The 19,246-nt window shown below is 36.9% G+C and overlaps 1 long non-coding RNA gene across 1 annotated transcript; it reads right to left on the bottom strand.

The window, feature by feature from the left end:
• Positions 1-8,652: 8,652 nt before the first annotated feature.
• LOC138367584 (uncharacterized) lies at positions 8,653-18,892 on the bottom strand. The gene is made up of 3 exons (XR_011229374.1): positions 18,821-18,892; positions 14,287-14,393; positions 8,653-9,137 (listed from the first exon to the last, which is right to left on the bottom strand). It is a non-coding gene; the product is annotated as an uncharacterized lncRNA (long non-coding RNA).
• Between the last annotated feature and the right edge of the window lie 354 nt (positions 18,893-19,246).

The following is a 19,246-nucleotide window of genomic DNA, read 5'->3' as shown; positions in this document are numbered from 1 at the left end:
GTGTCTCTGTCCCTTGTACCTCAATTGCAGTCAATAAGTTACATCAACAATGTAGAGACAGACTCAAGGCTCTCAGAACTGTAGTGGGGTATAGCCCGAAATATGGTGTTAATATTAGAATAGCAAGAATGATGTATTTAGCGTATATAAGGTCTCTGATAGACTATCATGCACCAGCTTTGGTCCTGCAGAATGGCAAAAGTATTGATAGACTGGAAAAAATGCAAAATGAAGCACTCAGAATTATACTTGGCTGTCCTATAACTACCAAAGTTCTCAACATGCGGAAAGAATTAAATATACTTAGCATTAGAGATAGAATATTTGAAATTAATCTTATGATGGGACTAAAGCTGCTGCGTGATAACAAAAACAACATTGTGTCAGTTGCACTGTTAGAACACATACGAAATGGAACTAGCGAGTCTAAATGGATTCAAAGAACTGCCACTCATATTAAAATGATGGGACTGCACGATGTATATACAGATGAAAGAGTACAGCCCTTCCTTCCACCCTGGCAGATAGTACCTTTTGACATCCTGACCCCTGCATACCCCACCAAGAAACTAATCACAAGCAACCCTCATGCTCAGCTTGCTGCTAAATTAAGCACCATAGAACACATTCACAATATACAAGCTGAAAACAACATTGCACAGACCATATACACTGACGGATCACTCAATACAGCTACAGGGAGGGCAGGAAGTGCTGTTATTGCTCATCAGCCCGATGGCAGCACAATTCAAAGAAATATCCGAATTAGTAACTGGGCGTCCACAATGCAAGCCGAGTTGGTAGCGATACTGGTAGCACTCGAAATTATTGACAACACTGAAGTAGACAGCTTAATTATTTCTGACTCCCTATCCTCACTACGAGCAATAAACAGTTTGCAATCAAGTAATAACGTGCTTGTCTTGGAAGCTAGACGTAGATATATAAGGATACTTAGCAAGAGGGTAAATATAAAAATGTTGTGGATTCCTTCTCACATTGGCATGCAGGAACATGACAAAGTTGACGCCCTTGCTAAGGCTGCAGTAAATAGACAGTATTGAATGGAATCTTGAGTTATCAAATAGGTCCCTTAAAAGTGTCATTAGACGAGAACTCCTGGATGGATTTGAAGAAAGTAGAACAGTGCAAACTGGAACTAGCAGGTCCATCGTTCATCACAATGAAATGTGTGAAATAAAACATGTGTATGGGGCAAGTAACAAAGTCAGTAGACTAACAGATGTTGTCACAGCTCGTATAAGACTTGGCTACAAGTATCTCTGGCAGTTGAGCTTGTATAGGGATCTAGATGAAGTAAAGTGTAAAGTGTGTGGACATAGGCAGGGACACACACTCGAACACTATATCTTAGATTGTTGTAAAATTGAGCCTTTTAGAGATAAATCTAAGCTCACTCTGTATGATATGGCAACCTATCTTATTACTATGGATAAATTACCTGAAATCCTTGCACTGTACCCACATTTTGCTTCCAGTAGATGAACGACATATGAGATTCAGAAACAAGTAGTGTATTGTGAGGATTAATAATAAACAGAAGCTCCCCTGTGACTCTGTAATATCCCCATTGGCCAAACTATTATGTATTAACGACAAGACCTACCATTAATGTATGATGACTTACTGTAAATATGTAGCTCTTGTAATAGCACTTTCTCTGTAACTAGCTGACATTGTATCTATAAGGTGTGAAGGATTGAAGAAATTGTTTATGTAATAATCTAAGATGAGGTCTGATAAAGACCTTTTGTGCCCTCTGTAATGCTTTTGCGCTACCGCTCACAGGATGAGTATGGGGTGCACAATAAACTAGCCTCCTTCGGCGGCAACAATCAAATCAAACAAGCCGCACTAGCTATTAGTTCTTATAAGCTGACAACTTACCCAAATAAACATTACTTCCTAATTATATATATATATATATATATATATATATATATATATATATATATATATATATATATACACACACATATATTTATAATATACACACACACACTCATCCTAGCGAAGTAATTTATTGTGCAACCCATACCCATCCTGTTACCAATAGTTTGTGCAACCCACGCTCATCCTGTTACCTTTAGTTTATTGTGAAACCCATAGTTGACAGAACCATTATTATTATTCACTATGATGAAGTTGCACACTTAATGCCTCAATATATATTTTGCTTGTATGTACTCGATATTTTTGTTCACTACCTTTTGTTCAAAATGGACTCGGTAAGAGATGCCGCAGTTTCGCATGATTACTAAATTGTCCTGGTTTCTAGGAACTGTGAGCATGGGTCTGAGGAAAAACTGTCCTTACTCTGAATACCGCAACGTCTGTGCTTATATGAATATATGTCACATACACATATTTTATAGCACACATTTAATTTGTATCTAGTTCTTTATTGTTAACTTACATAATCAAAGAACCTTGCAACATCTACACTCGAGGAAGGATTCCAGAAGGAAGCAGTTAACAACTGCCATTTCTTGTTTCTGGAATTCTTCTTTATGCTGTAGGTAAAGTAGTTAATAGAACTACTGTCTCCTGCTCCTGGGGTTAGTGGTTCGAGACTACTTGTGCCAAGGGTGAATGTGGAGGTCAGTAGTTCGACCTTGGAGGTGGACCTCGATATACACCTAACGAATAGACATGCACAAGCTGGCTGTCCTCAGTGTATATTTTACACACACACACACACACACACACACACACACACACACACACACACACACACACACACACACACACACACACACACACACACACACACACGTGAGTGTGTGATTATGCGAGACTGGCTAACATCAGAACAGCCTTCAGGAACCTGTGTAAGGAATCATTCAGAACCTTCTATACCACATATGTAAGACCAATCCTGGAGTATGTGGCCCCAGCATGGAGTCCGTACCTTGTCAAGCACAAGGCGAAGCTTGAAAAAGTTCAGAGATATGGCACTAGGCTAGTCCCAGAACTAAGAGGCATGAGCTACGGAGAAAGGCTGCGAGAAAAGCACCTCACGACACTAGAAGGCAGAAGAGTATGGGAGACATGATCACTACCTACAAAATTCTCAGAGGAATTGACAAGGAAGATACAGATAAACTGTTTAACACGGGTGGTACGCAAACAAGGGGACACAGGTGGAAACTGAGTACCCAAATGAGCCAGAGGGACGTTAGAAAGAACTTTTTCAGTGTCAAAATAGTTAACAGATGTAATGCATTAGGCAGTAATGTGGTGGAGGCTGACTCCATACACAGTTTCAAATGTAGATATGATAAGAGTCCAGTAGGCTCAGGAATCTGTACATCAGTTGATTGACAGTTGAGAGGCGGGACCAAAGAGCCAGAGCTCAACCCCCCAAGCACAATTAGGTGAGTACACACACACACACTCACTCTCTCCCTCTCATAAGGGAGGTGGTGGCCGAGTGGACAGCGCTCTAGACTCGTGGACCTAGGGAGTAAATGTTACTCCTTCTGCTATGTAACAAGATTTTGTTGGTACATTTTCATGTAAATTCACAACTCTTCGCGCCGGAAACAAGTCATGAGAGAGCCACACAATAATTTTCGGATCTAACCTTCATTCTTTCTCAATGTGTTGTATACAATGAAATGATTATACATTGCTCTGTTGTGAACATTGTATACAGTACCTCAAGATATACATCCCACAACAGTTAACTAGCTCCCAGATACCTAATTAATTCCCTACTCTCTGTAAATGTTAATGTGATGTCACCGAGCAGTAAATAGGTACCTGGAAATTAGATAGTTGCTACGGGTTGCTTCCTGGTGTGTGTGTACTCACCTATTTGTACTCACCTATTTGTGCTTGCGGGGGTTGAGCTTTGGCTCTTTGGTCCCGCCTCTCAACTGTCAATCAACTGGTGTACAGATTCCTGAGCCTACTGGGCTCTATCACTTCTACATTTAAAACTGTGTATGGAGTTAGCCTCCACCACATCACTGCCTAATGCATTCCATCCGTTAACTACTCTGACACTGAAAAAGTTCCTTTTTCAGGAAAGGCAGCTTTATAGTCATGTGCTCCACACCCACCCAACTGGGCGGCAGCTTAACAGTCATGTGCTCCACACCCACCCAACTGGGCGGCAGCTTTACAGTCATGTGCTCCACACCCACCCAACTGGGCGATAGCTTAACAGTCATGTGCTCCACACCCACCCAACTGGGCGGTAGCTTAACAGTCATGTGCTCCACACCCACCCAACTGGGCGGCAGCTTAACAGTCATGTGCTCCACACCCACCCAACTGGGCGGCAGCTTAACAGTCATGTGCTCCACACCCACCCAAATGGGCGGCAGCTTTACAGTCATGTGCTCCACACCCACCCAACTGGGCGGCAGCTTAAGTCATGTGCTCCACACCCACCCAACTGGACGGCAGCTTTACAGTCATGTGCTCCACACCCAACCAACTGGGCGGCAGCTAGAAGTCATGTGCTCCACACCCACCCAACTGGGCGGCAGCTTTACAGTCATGTGCTCCACACCCAACCAACTGGGCGGCAGCTTAACAGTCATGTGCTCCACACCCACCCAACTGGGCGACGGCTTTACAATCATTTGCATGAATTACTTACAGTAAGCAAATTTTAGATACTTCGCTAAGATTTCGGGCAGCACATCATTATAAATGAAGTACTTACACTTTTCTTGGACACCAATGATGGTGTTATCTCTGAATTCCGCGATTTTTTTTAAATTCCAGTACTGTATATAATGACGCAAAGTATGTGAATAGTTCTGCAATAGTGATCCTATCCTGCGTCATAATTTACATACATATCTACTTCTGTTTTGTGTATTAAAATTACTACATTTTTATGTTAATTTATTTCTGTAAATGATGATGATGATAAATTTCAATAAATGTAAGAACATAAGAACGGAAACTGGTCGCGTAAATGGAAATGGTTGGGTACGTACATTTCCTTTCACCTACCTAATGCGAATATTCATGTGTCCGGACACTGGCGATGGTGTGGTATTGCCTATTTATTGGACCATATCTTTGCTTTCATTTAAATTATGTTTTCCTTGAAATGTATTTACATTATCGTCTACATCTGTCTTTATTCTGAAATAAAAACCTTTGACGTTACTTTGCATATATGTACATTAATTATAAAATTGATTGGCTTGTGTGCAGGCCTTCACACTCCCTGAGCGAGCCATCAAGTAACTATAAAAAGGCATATATCTTCACTTTCACTTCAGTTATATTTATACCAAAGTATTAACATGCAGCTTATATGTCTTTCTGATGACATAAAAAACTTCGTTTTTTACAATATATAGATTCAATTAACATTGATTTTCAAAAGGTCATAGTTCCCATCGAAAGGGAGAGCGTCGGCCAAGAAGCCTTGTTTAAAATATGAATATTTTTCCTCTCTAATAAGGTATGATCTCTGTGATGCATTAACACAAACTATTTTATATCTGCCTTTCTGATAACATATATAAATATAATCTTTATTTGTGAATATTTGTTAATTAAGCAATATATCAGAGAGCGTGTAGGGTTCGGTGTTCTATGAACGAAAAGGACTGGAGTAGTTTAAATAGCGAACGCATACCAACGAATAACGCTCGTATCTATATAACAAATTTATTGTCATGTGGAATTGATTTAACTTCCAGACACTTTTTTTTAATAAATATTAAATATTTTGTGGCTGTTTATGAAAAATATTATTATAAATACACATTCTACTTGTTAATATTACCAATTAAATTTGCGACAATTTGAGCCATGAAATACGACGACTGGATCACTGTGTACAGGAGGCTGTTATGGCAGCAAACACTCTCCAGGCGACCATATATCTTGGATAAGTCGCTCCACACAATTGTCGCTTAAACCGTCGACTTCCTATGGCGTCACCTCTCACATATTTACGTCTCATTTCGTTATGAAATTTGATTATTTAAGAGTAAAAGTAGGTTTGATCATGTTCTACGTGTAGCACCAACATTATAGTAAGTAAATATACCATATTTCTTCATTACTTACGTAATGCTAGGACGATTTGGGTAGTTTTGGCCTGATTTGGGCCGACTTGGGTAATTCTATAATTCATAAACACAACCAGTCCATAGAATTACCCCAATCACCGCAAATCAGGCCAAAACTACCCAAATCGTCCTAGCATTACGTAAGTAATGAAGAAATATGGCATATTTACTTACTATAATGTTGGTGCTACACATAGAACATGATCAAACCTATTTTTACTCTGAAATAATCTAATTTCATAACGAAATTAGACGTAAATATATGAGAGGTGACGCCATAGGAAGTCGATGGTCCAAGCGACAATTGTGTGGAGCGACTTATCTAAGAAATATAGTCGCCAGGAGAGTGTTTGCTGCCATATCAGCCTCCTGTACACAGTGATCCAGTCCTTTTCGTTCATTGAACACCGAACCCTACACGCCCTCTGATATATTGCTTAATTAACAAATATTCACAAATAAAGATTATATTTGTATATGTTATCAGAAAGGCAGATATAAAATAGTTTTTGTGAATCCATCACAGAGATTATACCTTATTAGAGAGGAAAAATATTCATACTTTAAACAAGGCTTCATGGCCGACGCTCTCCTTACCGATATGGGAACTATGACCTTCCGAAGATCAATGTTAATTTAATCTAGATATTGTAATAAACAAAGTTTTCTATGTCATCATAAAGACATAAATATAAGCTGCATGTTAATACTTTGGCATAAATATAACTGAATTGAAAGTTAAGATATATGCCTTTTTATAGTTACTTGATGGCTCGCTCAGGGAGTGTGAAGGCCTCCACACAAGCCAATCAATTTTTATAATTACTTTGCATATATGCAAAGTAACGCCATAGGTCTTTATGTCAGAATAAAGCCATGTAGACGATAATGTAACTACATTTCAAGGAAAACATATCTTAATATAATTATTAAATGAATGCAAAGATATGGTTAAATAAATAGCCAATACCACACAATCGCCGGTGTCCGGACACATGAATAGTCGCATTAGGTGAAAGGAAATGTACCCAACCATTTCCATTTACCCAACCAGTTTGTGCACCCTATACTCATCCTCTGTGCGGTAATTTATTGTGCATCCCATACTCATCTTGTTACCAGTAGTTTGTGCAACCCATACCCAGCAAACATTTTCATGTTTTTAAAACATCCTAAAAACGACATTTCATTGTTTTCAGCACGTTTATAATTACGTTTAGAAAAGGTTTTTTGAGAACTTTTATATACAACCTTAGAACGTAAATAATTAACATTTCTAAAAACTTTTTTATAATCTTTTAATTACCTACATTAAAACGTTTAGGGTAAATTAGGGTATAATAATTTTTTAATTCATATCTGAAATAAAAAGGGAGAGAAAGAAAGAAGACATATCTGAGAAAGAAATGGACATCCTATATATGTATGTGTAAATTACAAATAAATAGGGTACAAAAAGAGAATTAAAATATTATATTTATTTAATTAAGAATGAGTAATACAACAAAATATATGTAATAGCTCTAAATATATAGACTATATCTATAACAGAATATAAAAGTAAAAATTTAAAAATCTATAAAAATCTATATATGCAATATGTGAACACAATAGATTTTGTGATCAAGCAGCCTGTGATTCATGTCATGCTGAGATCAGTCTGACGTTACAAGCAGTTATTGTTACTTAAAACTAAAACAAGTAAAATTTTCCGAGTATACATATAACACTATAGTTTTTCTATGACTAATAATAAAAATCTATTAATCAAACATTTAGGACTAATTAACTAAAAATAAAAATCTACAAGTGAATGTAAACACAGTCAAGTATAATATTCATGTAGAAAGAGAAAGAAAAAGAGAGAGAGAAGGAAAGAAAGAGAAAGAAAGAAAGGGAGAAAGAGAGAGAGAAAGAAAAGAAAAAACAGTCATGTATAATATTCATATTAGCACCATGCAATATAACTTAGATTAAGTAAAAATCTCAGACATTTTTAAATCAAATGAAATATGAGAGCCAGAGAGAGAGAGCGAGAACCAGAGAGAGAGCGCCACAGAGCCAGAGAAATAGAGCCAGAGAGAGAGCGCCACAGAGCCAGAGAAATAGAGCCAGAGAGAGAGAGAGTCAGAGCCAGAGAGAGAGAGAGCCAGAGAGAAAGCCAGAGCCAGAGAGAGAGAGCCAGAGAGAGAGAGAGAGAGCCAGAGAGAGAGAGAGAGAGAGCCAGAGAGAGAGAGAGAGAGCCAGAGAGAGAGAGAGCGAGAGAGCCAGAGAGAGAGAGAGAGCGAGAGAGCCAGAGAGAGAGAGAGAGCCAGAGCCAGAGAGAGCCAGAGAGAGAGAGAGCAAGAGAGAGAGAGAGAGAGAGCGAGAGAGAGAGAGAGAGAGAGAGCGAGAGAGAGAGAGAGAGCGAGAGAGAGAGAGAGAGAGAGAGCGAGAGAGAGAGAGAGAGCGAGAGAGAGCGAGAGAGAGAGAGAGAGCGAGAGAGAGAGAGAGAGAGAGAGCCAGAGAGAGAGAGAGAGAGAGAGAGAGCCAGAGAGAGAGAGAGAGAGAGCAAGAGAAAGAAAGAGAGAGAGAGAGAGAGAGAAAGAGAGAGACAGACAGACAGAGACAGAAAGACACACACAACAAAAGAGGAGACAGAACAAAATTAAGGCAAGGAGAGAGAAGACAGAACAGAAACAACAGAGAGAGGAGTGAAATGAGAAATCATTGAAGAGAAGGGGAAGAGAAACACAAGATAAGAAAAAGATACAAGAAAAATATACAAGATAAAAATGACATAAATGAATACCACCAAAATAACAAGTAAAGGAAGAGAGAAGCTAGAAGAGACAGGAAACGAGAGGTGTTAGAAGAGAGGAGGAAAGGAGAGATTAAAAGACACGAAAAACAGGAGAGAAACGTAAAAGAAATAAAAAAAAGGGACATTTGTGAGGAGAGAAAATAAAGAGACCAGAGAAGACCATATATCAAGAGTGTGAGGATAAAGACTTATATATTTTCTTAGTAGACATCCTCTGGCTCTTGTTGCCCCTCTTGTATACGAATTGTACTTGCAAGTTTTCCCTGAAAAGATATAAACAAAATTAATATTTAATTATTTATTTATATAAATTACACACACACAAACTTTATATATATATATATATATATATATATATGTCGTACCTAGTAGCCAGAACTCACTTCTCAGCCTACTATTCAAGGCCCGATTTGCCTAATAAGCCAAGTTTTCCTGAATTAATATATTTACTATAATTTTTTTCTTATGAAATGATAAAGCAACCCTTTTCTCTATGTATGAGGTCAATTTTTTTTTATTGGAGTTAAAATTAACGTAGATATATGACCGAACCTAACCAACCCTACCTAACCTAACCTAACCTATATTTATAGGTAAGGTTAGGTTAGGTAGCCAAAAAAAGCTAGGTTAGGTTAGGTTAGGTAGGTTAGGTAGACGAAAAAACATTAATTCATGAAAACTTGGCTTATTAGGCAAATCGGGCCTTGATTAGTAGGCTGAGAAGTGCGTTCTGGCTATTAGGTACGACATATATATATATATATATATGTCGTACCTAGTAGCCAGAATGCACTTCTCAGCCTACTATGCAAGGCCCGATTTGCCTAATAAGCTAAGTTTTCTTGAATTAATATATTTTCTCTAATTTTTGTCTGATGAAATGATAAAGCTTCCAATTTCATTATGTTTGTGGTCAATTTTTTTTTATTGCTGTTAAAATTAACGTAGATATATGACCAAACCTAACCAACCCTACCTAACCTAACCTAACCTATCTTTATAGGTTAGGTTAGGTTAGGTAACCGAAAAAGTTAGTTTAGGTTAGGTTAGGTAGGTTAGGTAGTCGAAAAAGCATTAATTCATGAAAACTTGGCTTATTAGGCAAATCGGGCCTTGCGTAGTAGGCTGAAAAGTGCGTTCTGGCTACTAGGTACGACATATATATATATATATATATATATATATATATATATATATAGAGACCAGAGACCAATTATATATATATATATATCTATATATCTATATATATTGGTGTATACTGGCAGCAGGTTTTCTTTCAAACATGTTTCATTGAATATGACCGCATATTCTGTATTTATTATTTTCTGGTTTAGGGCTTCTATCCCTCTAACTATTTTCTTAGCATCAGGGCATTCTTAGCATATTTATATAAATATTTTCTTAGCATCATCTATATATATATATATATATATATATATATATATATATATATATATATATATATATATATATATATATATATATATATATATATATATATACATACATATATATATAATTTCGTAAGCCTCACCCTGTAAACATTCATGTTTCTACATGTTAAACAAGCTACAAGGATGAGGGAAGGGGATGTTCCCTCCATGCTGGATATTATATTTACCAGGAAAGAGAAAGATATATTTATCATTCAGTACCTCCCTCCTTTGGTACCTCCCTTTTCCTCCTTTCAGTACCTCCCTCCTTTTACCCAAGTGACATGGTCACTTGGGTAAAAGTGACCATGTCTTTTTGGGAATAAAGTATGCAATGCATTATAATCTGGAAGAAAATGAGCTTGAAGCAGTTGAAAAACCTGACTTGTGGAGAGGTCATTATGGGGAACTCAGATATTTCCTTAAGGAATTTGACAAACACTTGCTGTTAGGACATGAAGTAAATGAGATGTATGTCAAGTTTTGTGAAATATATGATAATGGCACAACAAAATTTATACTAAAGCAGAGATGCAGAACTAGGAAAAAGGGAAAAATTGCCCAAACATACAAGCAATACAAAGATGCGAGAAACAACAATAGCAGTAAGGAGAGGGGCAGAAAGACTATGACTTTCGGTCATATTCAACAACACAAATATACATACACACACACACATTATTGGAAAAAATTGGAATTGGAATATTGGAAAAAATAATTAAAACTAAATGGGTAGAACACCTGGAGAGAAATGATATAATTTCAGACAGACAGTATGGTTTTCGATTTGGAAGATCCTGTGTATCGAATTTACTCAGTTTCTATGATCGAGCAACAGATATATTACAGGAAAGAGATGGTTGGGTTGACTGCATCTATCTGGACCTAAAAAATGCTTTCGACAGAGTTCGACATAAGAGGTTGTTCTGGAAACTGGAAAATATTGGAGGGGTGACAGGTAAGCTTCTAACATGGATGAAAAATTTTCTGACTGATAGAAAAATGAGGGCAGTATTCAGAGGCAATGTATCGGACTGGAGAAATGTCACAAGTGGAGTACCACAGGGTTCAGTTCTTGCACCAGTGATGTTTATTGTCTACATAAATGATCTACCAGTTGGTATACAGAATTACATGAACATGTTTGCTGATGATGCTAAGATAATAGGAAGGATAAGAAATTTAGATGATTGTCATGCCCTTCAAGAAAACCTGGATACAATAAGTATATGGAGCACCACTTGGCAAATGGAATTTAATGTTAATAAATGCCATGTTATGGAATGTGGAACAGGAGAACATAGACCCCACACAACCTATACATTATGTGAGAAATCTTTAAAGAATTCTGATAAAGAAAGAGATCTAGGGGTGGTTTTAGATAGAAAACTATCACCTGAGAACCACATAAAGAATATTGTGCGAGGAGCCTATGCTACGCTTTCTAACTTTAGAATTGCGTTTAAATACATGGATGGTGATATACTAAAGAAATTGTTCATGACTTTTGTTACGCCAAAGCTAGAATATGCAGCTGTTGTGTGGTGCCCAACAACAGAAGTTGGCCCATATCTTAAGAAGCACATCAACAAACTGGAAAAGGAGCAAAGACATGCTACTAAGTGGCTCCCAGAACTGAAGGGCAAGAGCTACGAGGAGAGGTTAGAGGCATTAAATATGCCAAAACTAAAAGACAGAAGAAAGAGGTGATATGATCACTACATACAAAATAGTATCAGGAATTGATAAAAACGACAGCGAAGATTTCCTGAGACCTGGAACTTCAAGAACAGGAGGTCATAGATTGAAACAAGCTTAACACAGATGCTAAAGAAATATAAGAAAATTCACTTTCGCAAATAGCGTGGTAGACGGTTGGAACAAGTTAGGTGAGAAGGTGGTGGAGGCCAAGACTGTCAGTAGTTTCAAAGCGTTATATTACAAAGAGTGCTGGGAAGACGGTCTCATCCTGTAACTACACTTAGGTATTTACACACACACTATATATATATATATATATATATATATATATATATATATATATATATATATATATATATATATATATATATATATATATATATATATATATATATATATATATATATATATATATATGTCGTACCTAGTAGCCAGAACTCACTTCTGAGCCTACTATGCAAGGCCCGATTTGCCTAATAAGCCAAGTTTTCACGAATTAATTGCTTTTCGACTACCTAACCTACCTAACCTAACCTAACCTAACTTTTTCGGCTACCTAACCTAACCTAACCTATAAAGATAGGTTAGGTTAGGTTAGGTAGGGTTGGTTAGGTTCGGTCATATATCTACGTTAATTTTAACTCCAATAAAAAAAAATTGACCTCTTACATAATGAAATAGGTTGCTTTATCATTGCATAAGAAAAAAATTAGAGAAAATATATTAATTCATGAAAACTTGGCTTATTAGGCAAATTGGGCCTTGCATTGTAGGCTGAAAAGTGAGTTCTGGCTACTAGGTACGACATATATATATATATATATATATATATATATATATATATATATATATATATATATATATATATATATATATATGTCGTACCTAGTAGCCAGAACTCACTTCTCAGCCTACTATGCAAGGCCAAATTTGCCTAGTAAGCCAAGTTTTCATGAATTAATTGTTTTTCGACTACCTAACCTACCTAACCTAACTTTTTCGGCTACCTAACCAAACCTAACCTATAAAGATAGGTTAGGTTAGGTTAGGTAGGGTTGGTTAGGTTCGGTCATATATCTACGTTAATTTTAACTCCAATAAAAAAAAATTGACCTCATATATAATGAAATGGGTAGCTTTATCATTTCATAAGAAAAAAATTAGAAAAAATATAATAATTCAGGAAAACTTGGCTTATTAGGCAAATCGGGCCTTGAATAGTAGGCCAAAAAGTGAGTTCTGGCTACTAGGTACGACATATATATATAATATATATATATATATATTATATATATATATAAATATATATATATATATTATATATATATATATATATAAATATATATATATATATATGTCGTACCTAGTAGCCAGAATGCACTTTTCAGCCTACTATGCAAGGCCCGATTTGCCTAATAAGCCAAGTTTTCATTAATTAATATATTTTCTCTATTTTTTTTCTTATGAAATGATAAAGCTATCCATTTCATTATGTATGAGGTCAATTCTTTTTTTATTGGAGTTAAAATTAATATAGATATATGACCAAACCTAACCAACCCTACCTAAACTATTTTTATAGGTTAGGTTAGGTAGCTGAAAATGTTAGGTTAGGTAGTCGAAAAAACATTAATTCATGAAAACTTGGCTTATTAGGCAAATCGGGCCTTGTATAGTAGGTTGAGATGTGCGTTCTGGCTACTAGGTACGACACACACACACACACACACACATATATATATATATATATATATATATATATATATATGTCGTACCTAATAGCTAGAACGCACTTCTCAGCCTACTATGCAAGGCCCGATTTGCCTAATAAGCCAAGTTTTCATGAATTAATTGTTTTTCGACTACCTAACCTACCTAACCTAACCTAACCTAACTTTCTCTACTACCTAACCTAACCTAACCTATAAAGATAGGTTAGGTTAGGTTAGGTAGGGTTGGTTAGGTTCGGTCATATATCTACGTTAATTTTAACTCCAATAAAAAAACATTGACCTCATACATAATGAAATGGGTAGCTTTATCATTTCATAAGAAAAAAATTATAGAAAATATATTAATTCAGGTAAACTTGGCTTATTAGGCAAATTTGGCCTTGCATAGTAGGCTGAGAAGTGCGTTCTGGCTACTAGGTACGACATATATATATATATATATATATATATATATATATATATATATATATATATATATATATATATATATATATATATATATCGGACAATTAGGAAAAAAATAATAAAAATTTAAATTATTTTACCTTGTACCTAGATCCACCAGGCCTGTTTGGTCTATGTTTCAGTACTTGAGAAATCTGGAAGGTCACATCCTCCTCCTCAACTTGTGGATGTGCGTTGATAGATGATTCTGTAAAATTAAGTTATTTATATAATAATAAATTCAGTATAACAATAATAGTCTGTAAAATTAAAAGTAATTTATACATCAATCAGATAAAACTCTCCAGAGATGGTGATACACAACATATAAAGGACAAGTTTTAGAACAAAATATGCATTTAGGAATAAGGTTTTGTACATGTAGGTAGCACATGAGAAAATAAGTGGAAGGTGATCAAGTTTATATTAACATGTTAATGGCTTTGTTAAGGCTTTGCAAGAATGAAAAAATATTAATAATATAATATCACCTACCAATTAATTATACATCATATATAAGTCAATTATTTGCATTATTATTATTCAATACTAATGATATAAAAATGCATTTTGTGATCTACTATTTATGCAAGTAATAAGCACAGGATCATGAAATAAACTACACAATACTGTAATGGATAAACCAATTAAGTTTACATTTTCCTATAGCTAAGTCAGTCAGTTCTATTAGCAGCAGAGAACAATTATGCCCAACCTCTATTAAATGAAACAATCTTAAGAGCAAGTGATAGAAATATAATCATTTTTGCTTGGGAAAATATTATGGAATGGTTCCAAATATGAAAAATATTAAGTTTTTTGGTTAAAATTTTTTAATTTAAAACTTAAATTTTTAAGTGAATTTTAAACTTTAAAAAAATTATTTAATTTTTTGGTTACTTACTTAAAATAACATTATATAGTTCTTGTTTTTGTAGAAATGCCAATTTCTTCTTTTGCCCTTCCAGACTGTATAGTGACCACAGGCCGTTTGTTCATATCTTCATTATTCTTCGAACCATGGTTGCACAATCAGACCCACGTACACTGGTTAAAAGCATCACCTAAAAGCAACAACAAAAATGTAGTACACTGACGAATTTTGAATATATATATATATATATATATATATATATATATATATATATATATATATATATATATATATATATATATATATATATATATATATATATATATATATATGTATGCCATATACATATATATGCTATGTTGTATGCTACAACTTGGCTGATAATAAAGCCATTCACAACTGCAGGCCTAATAAAAAAAGGAGGTGGCATAGCAATATCTTACAAAGATACCTTCATCTGCAATAGTGTCATTAGTAATAGAGACGACTATTGTGAATATACCTTTGCCAAGTTCTCCAGTAAATCCCTTAAATCCTCCTTGAACAAGAGGGTTTTTACTTGATCGAACCATATTCTTAACCTGCTGCAGGTAATTTTCAAATGGAAATGCTGAACATCTGTCCAAACTACCAAACTCTTTGGCATCAGAGGATATGTGTGTTAGGCAGTGTACATTGTACACTAAAAAATCCTTACCATACAGCTCACGAGCCTTTAACACAAAGTACAGCAAAAGATCATGTGCATATTGGCTGTAATTTAACTGAATCAATTTAGGTGATACAAGAATAGAAATGGCTACACTCAGAGTCAGGAAATGGTCATACAATTCTTTGGGTAAGATTCCCTTCAGTACAATCTTACCGGTGTATAGAAGGAGTTGCCTGTATTCAGTCGCTTTCCATCTATCAACCTCTGAAAGACTTCGAGGTTTACCTGTTCTCTTAGGCGTCGCTTTTTGGCCCGTGACATACGCTGCCATCTTGTGTGGTATTCTCTTCTTCTTTCTATAATGTGTGCATACATTCTGAAGGAGAAAGGCCAAGTGCTACATTACCAATTACTATTACAAGATTATTAGTAAAGTATTGTACTGCAAAAAGCAAATAAAATGGGGTAAACTAAACTTTGAAAACAAATAATAATTAAAACAGGTAAATTAGTAAAATAACAAAGGCTTAAGCAGACATGACTCTGCTTAAGCCATGTAAAGCAGAGAGATAAGATGGCAATATATAAGGGGAAAAAATTAAAAAGCTAGGATATAAAACTAATTGAGATCAAAAGCATAAATTACTAAAGTAGGGGAAAAAATAACAAATGACTTCATAAAAAAATTATCCAATTGCCAACAGCAACTTGGTAGTACGAGTCTAAGTCTAAGAAACAAAAAAAATTTAAATGCTGTTATCTGCAATGAAACAATACATACTATTGCACGTACCGAAACATTGATGAATGTAAAAAATAGAGAACTATTTGCTGAATGTCCCATAAATGGATTTAAACTATTTTACACAAAGAGGGGGGAGAAGCCATGTATGTTAGGGAATATTTGAAATGTAGTCTCGAAAAGTACACAACTGTGATAGGAAAATTAGGTCACATGGAGGAGTGGGTCTGTATACTATGGAAGACCTTGTATGCTCGGAGCTCCTTAACATTACAAATGAGGTGGTAGAGGTATTGGGATTAAAAATAGAGAAAATAAATTTAGTGATTATTCTTATATACAAACCGCCAGATGCAACGGCCGAGGAATTCACAGAACAGATAAACAAAATGGAGAACTCGATACCTCATATTATCTTCCTAGGTGACTTCAACTTGCCTAGTCTAAGATGGAGAATAGCAAACAATAATATTATACCAGGAAATTTATCGAGACCTACCCACTCAGCTTCCTGGCAATACGTTAGTAATGAATAAATATGATATATTTACTCATTATAATGTTGGTGCTGAATGTACAACACGAAAAAACATAATTTTAATCTGAAAAAGGATCTTTTTATAAAGAAATTAGACGAAAATAAAGAGCTGGTGACGCCAAATCAAGTCGACGATCCAAGCGTCGGTTAGGTTAAGTTAGGTCAACCTAACCTATTATATTTATTCATTACTAACGTATTGCCAGGAAGCTTTGTGAAGCTTGTGTAGCTTGTGGTAGCTTGTGGTAATTAGACGGACCCTCATTTTAACAGAAACTTGGCTAAGTAAAGACTATACCCAACTCTACAACTTAGCTGGTTATAAAGGCATTCATAATTGCAGGCCTAGTAAAAAAGGAGGTGTTATACCAAAACAGATGCAGAACTAGGAAACAGGATTTCTTCAACAGAAATTTTGAAATTGTTCACAATTTTTGTTACACCAAAGTTGGAGTATGCAGCAGTTGTATGGTGTGCCCATATCTTAGAAAGCATATCAACAAACTGGAAACGGTATAGAGACATGCCACTAAGTGGCATTAACTAAATGCCATTAAATATGCCAAATATACTACATAAATATACATACTACACATGCACAATAATTGTCCTGGGACCTCTGATATTCATAATATAATATATATATATATATATATATATATATATATATATATATATATATATATATATATATATATATACGTATATATAGGGCCATCAACACACCTCCAGCTAGGGCCACCAACACACCTCCAGGGCCATCAACACGCCTCCAGGGCCATCAACACAACACCACCATCAACACACCTCCAGCCAGGGCCACCAACACACCTCCAGCCAGGGCCACCAACACACCTCCAGCCAGGGCCATCAACACACCTCCAGCCAGGGCCACCAACACACCTCCAGCCAGGGCCACCAACACACCTCCAGCCAGGGCCACCAACACACCTCCAGCCAGGGCCATCAACACGCCTCCAGGGCCATCAACACAACACCACCACCAACACACCTCCAGCCAGGGCCACCAACACACCTCCAGCCAGGGCCACCAACACACCTCCAGCCAGGGCCACCAACACACCTCCAGCCAGGGCCACCAACACACCTCCAGCCAGGGCCACCAACACACCTCCAGCCAGGGCCACCAACACACCTCCAGCCAGGGCTACCAACACACCTCCAGCCAGGGCCACCAACACACCTCCAGCCAGGGCCACCAACACACCTCCAGCCAGGGCCATCAACACACCTCCAGCCAGGGCCGCCAACACACCTCCAGCCAGGGCCGCCAACACACCTCCAGCCAGGGCCGCCAACACACCTCCAGCCAGGGCCACCAACACACCTCCAGCCAGGGCCACCAACACACCTCCAGCCAGGGCCACCAACACACCTCCAGCCAGGGCCGCCAACACACCTCCAGCCAGGGCCACCAACACACCTCCAGCCAGGGCCACCAACACACCTCCAGCCAGGGCCACCAACACACCTCCAGCCAGGGCCACCAACACACCTCCAGCCAGGGCCACCAACACACCTTCAGGGCCATCAACACAACACCACCATCAACACACCTCCAGCCAGGGCCACCAACACACCTCCAGCCAGGGCCACCAACACACCTCCAGCCAGGGCCACCAACACACCTCCAGCCAGGGCCACCAACACACCTCCAGCCAGGGCCACCAACACACCTCCAGCCAGGGCCACCAACACACCTTCAGGGCCATCAACACAACACCACCATCAACACACCATCCAGCCTACCACCACAAGCTTATAAATATACTACACATGTCTAAGAGCAAATAAAAGAAAACAGTTACCTTAACTATTGAAGATGCAGCAGGATTTTGTGGATAAGCCAGCAGCAGTCCCTCTCGACACGGTTTTAAAATGGCGGCGACTACCACAACATGCAACGAGCCTAAAGAATGTCCAGCGCTAGCATTATCTAAACGCTATTATATATTATCAAGCAATACGGAAATCTAAAATAAAAAAATGATACAAATAATTGTATTAAATATTTATTTGCAATTACAATACCTCGGGAATATATTTTTGCGTTAGCAAAACATATTAAGTTTGTATTTAGTTTAACTCATTTAAATTCTTTACAAATAATAACCTGATTTTACCTGATGGCCATTAACATTAATGTTTTATGTTGATACATTTCATACCCTTATTATTTCAATTTCTTTCTTTATTATGCACCCCATACCCATCCCGTGGGCGGTGGTGTAAAG

Source organism: Procambarus clarkii, chromosome 22, assembly GCF_040958095.1.
Source record: "Procambarus clarkii isolate CNS0578487 chromosome 22, FALCON_Pclarkii_2.0, whole genome shotgun sequence".
Classification (NCBI taxonomy): Eukaryota; Metazoa; Arthropoda; class Malacostraca; order Decapoda; family Cambaridae; genus Procambarus; species Procambarus clarkii.
The sequence above is the reverse complement of the archived record's forward strand: the minus strand, read 5'-3'. Positions and strand labels throughout refer to the sequence as shown.